The following is a 5,916-nucleotide window of genomic DNA, read 5'->3' as shown; positions in this document are numbered from 1 at the left end:
TAATCAGAGTAAGTAATTACAGGGGATTAGATACGCAACACTGAGTGTTGGGCAGTTTGTCAGCATTTTCAAAAATCTCCAAATGCTCATTGGTCATGTTTTCCAAGAATGTATCCCAGCATATGGTATATGTACTGTATTATCTTACTCTCCTGTCATCGCTTGTTGCTCGGCTGTATTTCTTTTCCTGAGGAAGGGTGGTTGATGAGCTAACTCAGCCTTTCCTTGTGAATATTAATGTTGAGGTTTTTAGGATGTGTATCTGTAGCTCTAGGACTCCAGGGTCAAGCCTTTCCATGACTTTGCCAGTTCTCACTTATACTGCTCCAGCTCCTGGTCTTTCTGTGCTCTCATGGCATCTATAAGTAGTTCACTGTACTGGGGGTCTTTGGCAGGATCTTTCACTTCCTTGCGTTCGTTAATGCTCTCTGGAGGAAAAAAAAAGGTTCAAGGACTTTTTTCCACAGGCGCAGTGGAGTTTTAGGGTGCAGTGTTCCAAGATCAATGGCAACAGATCCTATCTGACTGAGAGAGTCTATGGCTGCTGGAATTACGAGAGGCTTGCTAGGGTCTGTAGAGAAATACTTCCCTCTCTTAGTCCCAAAGGCTAGATGATTGAAGAAGTTCTTGACTTTAGACACTGTTGTCTCTGGTTTACTGCTAGTGAATATCAGGGATGCACCATAGTAATAAGCCAGAAAACGCGGGGTCTTACAAATCACCTTCCTCTTCTCTGACTCAAAGTCCTGAAAGATGTCAAACTTGCTACCAATCATAAGAAGAGGCACAGGGAAGGGGCTGATGAGCTCTCTGTCTGGGTAGTCTTTGGGGAGGATACACAATGCTCTGCTTTGGCTTAACTGTTTGCTGGGTCTGGCCTCTCCTGGCCTCTTGGTTATGTCAAATGCCTTTTCCACTTGGTTTAGAGCTGCCTGAAGGAGTTTCTCCATGGTGGTCCAGAATGCACTAGGCTTAGACAGGTCCAGTACCAACACCAGAGACAACATGCTGAGGTTCTGAGACGTGATGGGTATCTGCACAAGATCTGATAAAGATGTGCCTCCTCCCAGTTCCCACAGGTGAGCTATATCTTTGAGTGTGCTGTGTGCTCTTGCTCGCCTACCGAACGTGTACTCCAAAGCCAGGGTTGGTTTGGGAGTTTCATCTCTGTCAATACACCTGAACAGTATTGTTGTTTTACCCCCAGTTTTACTGCACATAAAGCAAACAGTCCTCACGCAGGGCACATGGCTATCTTCCTCATTCTCATCATCATCCTGATCTTGTCTACTTCTTCTCTCTCTGGCCCGGACCTCATCTGCAGCCAAATCCCACAGGGTGTCGGTACTTATTTTACGCATTATTTCCTGTTGTTATCTTTACTTTTTCGTAGCTACTCTTTCGTAATTCAGTCAATGTTTACCATCCTGAGACCAGCTTACTTGCTAGTCAGCGTTTTCTCCGCAGACTGTTGCAAGGGGCAACCAGAAGCCAGCAGTCAGCCATGATTTTTAATTAGTTTCGTGCCCCAAAGTCTGCACATGGGGACTCATGGTTTAAAGCTTATGTGATGGGTGATCTTATGCTGCTTGTGCATGGGGTCCTCAGTGTACACTTACCTGAACTTACCAAGCCTTGATTTATGAGTTTTTGACCTTGTGACACTTCACAGATTGATTCAGAAATCAGGAGGCAGGTATGGGAACACTCAAAATAGGGCTCTTTATTTTTGTCCCTATTTATTTAATTCATTCCATTTTTTTGTTTGTTTGTTTTGCATATATATATATATATATATATATATATATATATATATATATATATATATATATATATATGCACACATACATATACATATATATGAATACACACATGGCTCTGTGCTGCTTAGTTCTCTTCCCTGTGGCACCTATCTCTCCCCACTTTATACTTGCTGCTGTTCACTGAAACACAGAAAATGTTAGAACAATTCCTCACAGGTGTAGTTCCTTACCACTCACTTTTCCTAGCTTCACCCTCCATTCACAAATTACTGTTCGACCACACCCCTGCCATCACATACTCCCACCACCCAAGTCAGGCCGGGGAGCCATCTGGCCTGCTGGAGACAAGCCCCCATGCTGAGAGAGTAAATTTTCCACAGCCGCCTTTACCTATTTACTGGACTGGATCTGGTGCTCCCTTTTTATTGAGATTGATCAGTAGGCTGGTGACATCCGAATAATTAAGCACAAATCTACGATAATAGCCAACAAGCCCCAGGAACTGTCTCAACTTCTTTTTGGTTTTAGTATTTTAAATGTGACCAACAAAATAAAACATAATCATGTACAGTAGTCATTAGATAAAGTAGCAACTCACCCATAATAAAGGAATATGTCCCAATAAAATAATATATCCCAGGATAACCAATACAGCACAGATAGTTAGATCCTCACAGCATGATGGTCAGGAGGGAAATGCCGGTGTAGGATTTTTTTTAGGTCCAAGAAGGACGACAGGAAAATAAGGGGATTTCAAGTAGTTGAAAATGGATTCTAAGGGTATTTCCAAATAATGAATTTAGATCTTAATGGTATTTCAAAATAATGAAGGGTTTTAAAGGGATTTCAAAAGGAGAAAAACAGAATGTAATGGGATTTACTAGAAGAGTTGGTGGAAGTAAGAAAAGGGGTGTAGACCAGAGACACTGAACTATATAAAAGGGAAGGAACACTGTGTTCAGGGAAGATCAATTTGGGATGTCTCACTGTTTGGATCTCATGCTGGTATCTGGACAATAAAACTGGACTTTTGCTTCTCTCATCTGCCGTGTTTGTGGCTTTATTTGAACAGTAAGTTTAGAACAATTGTTTGATTATTTCAAGGGGCACTCAGCAGTCATTTCAGATATGACATTTTGTAACCCCAGATGTGACATGAGCGGCTGGAGAATTGATTTCCTCCCGTGGGACTTCATCACTCCGTGGGCAGCAGACACTGGCTATATAATGTAAGCAGACACCTGTTTATTCGAAGTTCTGCTATAGTAGACCTGCTGGCTAGGAGGGGGAGCCCCGGGGTCAGCCAGAGTGAAAGTACACGAAACATTTGATGGAGTATATAGGCAGCTGAGTGATGGGGAGAAAGGAGAGTAGTGGCGCCGAAGTATGATGGCTGTATCACAAATGAATACAAGCAGAAGTAATGAAGAGGTAAAATAATACTGGGAGAGCTTTCCTTAATACCAACAAACTAGTACCCCCATTTGGAAGGCAAGCAGTGAACCTGCCTCTTTAGTGCAGCCACAACATGGAGATGATGTGGCACAGTCACAATATGGAGGTGAATATGGGGAACAATCAGATAGACAGGAAGGGAATGAAAGAGAGCCATGGAGAAAGGACCATCAAGAAAGGGCAATGATAGACCCCCCACCCAAGACAAAAATGAAATCAAAAGGTGCAGCAGGCACGCAACAGGCACCACAAAGCTGGACAGTATGCTTAAGAACGGATAACAAAGACATTTAGAGAAAGCAATTGAGCACACAAGCTCCTAAGGACCAAGTCTTTCATATGGAGGGAGATGTGACCACAAAAGTAAAAAAATATGAGTGGGAAAAGTTGAAGGAGATTAGGACAATTGCAGGGGGTTATACAGGAGAAAGGAAAGGAGTTCCAAGAGGTGAAGGAATTGGTTGAAAAGGCATGCGAAGTTGCAGAGACCGTACGAGTTGCAAGTCAGGACCAAGCAGAAGGTATAAGAAAGATGAAGGAAATCAAGCATCAATTAGATGAAACCAGACAAGAACACAGGTAACTCTTAAAACAGACAGGGTACCTTGGTAGAATTGGGGTAAGATCTTACCCACACACAAAGACAGGAGCTAACCGAGTTGGTGGACCAATTCTCTGATGTGTTTTCTACCTCACCGGGAATGACACAGCTGGTCCACCACGAGATCAAGACCCGTCCAGGAGTAGTGGCTACATGGGGTGCCCGCAACGTTCCAGCAGCTGATGGACATTGTCCTGTGACCCCACCATATGTTTGCGGCCGCCTACCTAGACGACGTAGTCATCCACTCCTCCACTTGGTCGAACCACCTGTTCCACATGGGAGAGGTTCTGAAGGAACTCCAGAAGGCCAGGCTGACAGCCAACCCCAAGAAATGCCACCTAGGGCTGACCGAGGCACAGTACCTGGGCTACCGTATTGGCCACGGTATGCTGAAGCCACAGGCAAAGAAAATCAAGGCAGTGAAGGACTACCCCCAGCCCACATAAAAGAAACAGGTGCGTGCCTTCTTGGGGTTGGCGGGGTATTACCGCAGGTTCATGCCTAACTTCTCCTCTGTAGCTTCCCCCTCTCAGACCTTACGAAGAAGGGCCAGCCAGACCGGGTGAAATAGTCTGCGGAGGCAGAGCAGGCATTCCAAGCCCTAAAGTAGGCCCTCACCAGCGCCCCAGTGCTATGCAACCCACACTTCGCCCTCCCATTCACCGTACACACAGATTGCCTCCGAGACCGGGGTGGGCGCTGTACTCTCGCAGACCTTTGACGGAGAGGAGCACCCGGTCCTCTACATCAGCCGAAAGTTGTCCCCAGCTGAGAGGAAGTATGCGGCCGTGGAAAGATAGGCCCTGGTGAAAAAGTGGGCCATTGAGGAGTTGCGATACTACCTAGCCGGTCAGCACTTCATCCTGGTGACAGACCACGCCCCACTGCAATGGATGGCCAAGGCCAAGGACACTAGTGCTAGGGTAACCCGACGGTTCCACTTGTTGCAGGATTTCTCTTTCCAGGTCCAGCACCAGGCGGGGACCCACCATGGGAATGTAGATGGCTTCTCGTGATGGGATGTACTGTGGGCCCGACCCACGACAGCAGCGGGCTCAGAGCTGAGGGGGGTCCTGTGGCAACAGGCCAGCGGCCAGCACACAGTAAACAAAGATCACTTCTCCCATGACTGCCATGGTGGCGCTGAAGAGACAGCTCCGCTTCAGCGCCACCAATGTTTTGGACGGCCAGAGAGCACGTGGTGGTGGGGCAGGGCCACCGACACACCAACAGCTCATGAATGGTACACCGCGCGGAAGAATTCCACCATCCAGCAAGCGAGGGGAGAGTATAAAAGGGCGATATTCCACTCGCAGGGGGAGAGAAGTATTTCCGAGCATGTGCATAAATCTCTGGGGGGTTTTAGGCGATTTTGCCAACACGTATATGTCTGCTAATTGCTGTTGTGTGTTTTTTTTGGTTTCAGGCGACTCCGATGCGAGTGACGGCTCACTATCTTTGGGATAACCATATTCTGTGTGCAGGTCCAAACTCCCTGCCGGAGTTTCCAGCCTGCCCTAGCCTGCCTTGCTCCTGCCTCCCAGGATGACATCACTAAATGGCGACCATATTTAAAGAGGAAGAGGAGTGAAAATGGTGTGGGATGTTGGAGGTGGTTACATGTGTTGGTGGTTAGAGATTGTGTTTGGTTGTTCTGCTTGTATGCTATTTTCTGACTGCTGTTCTGGTATTTGACTTTTGCTTGGTTTTTGGACTTTGAGTTTGGTTGTGCATTCTCTTCACTATTGTATATATATGTTCACTTGGTTCACAGGCAGTAGGGGTGTGGCTGCCATTTCTTTTGGGAGAGGGTCCTTTTGTCTCTGTTTTTCTGCTTAGGTAGTCAAGGAAGTATCCTTGTATTTTTCTTTCTTTTTCTTTTAGGTAAGTTGGCTACCTAAATATAGAATTCTTTTGTTTATTATTTTGGACTTGGCCCACCCTGAAATTACACCTGGTTTGGTTAATTTGTACAGTTATATGTATATAATTGTCTATTACAATATACCACAGCACAGAAAATGTTGAACAGGAAAAAATGCGACTGTGGGACTGGTAAACTATCACTGCTCCAACACAATTTGGGGAAGGAGT

The 5,916-nt window shown here is 45.8% G+C and overlaps 1 pseudogene; it reads right to left on the bottom strand.

Annotated features, from left to right (window-relative positions):
* Positions 1-247: 247 nt before the first annotated feature.
* Positions 248-1,440, bottom strand: LOC108268553 (cytoplasmic dynein 2 light intermediate chain 1-like; annotated as a pseudogene).
* Between the last annotated feature and the right edge of the window lie 4,476 nt (positions 1,441-5,916).

The sequence above is a fragment of the Ictalurus punctatus genome, chromosome 8 (genome assembly GCF_001660625.3).
Source record: "Ictalurus punctatus breed USDA103 chromosome 8, Coco_2.0, whole genome shotgun sequence".
In the NCBI taxonomy this organism is placed as follows: Eukaryota; Metazoa; Chordata; class Actinopteri; order Siluriformes; family Ictaluridae; genus Ictalurus; species Ictalurus punctatus.
Note: the sequence above shows the minus strand (reverse complement) of the source record. Positions and strands in the feature narration are given on the sequence as shown.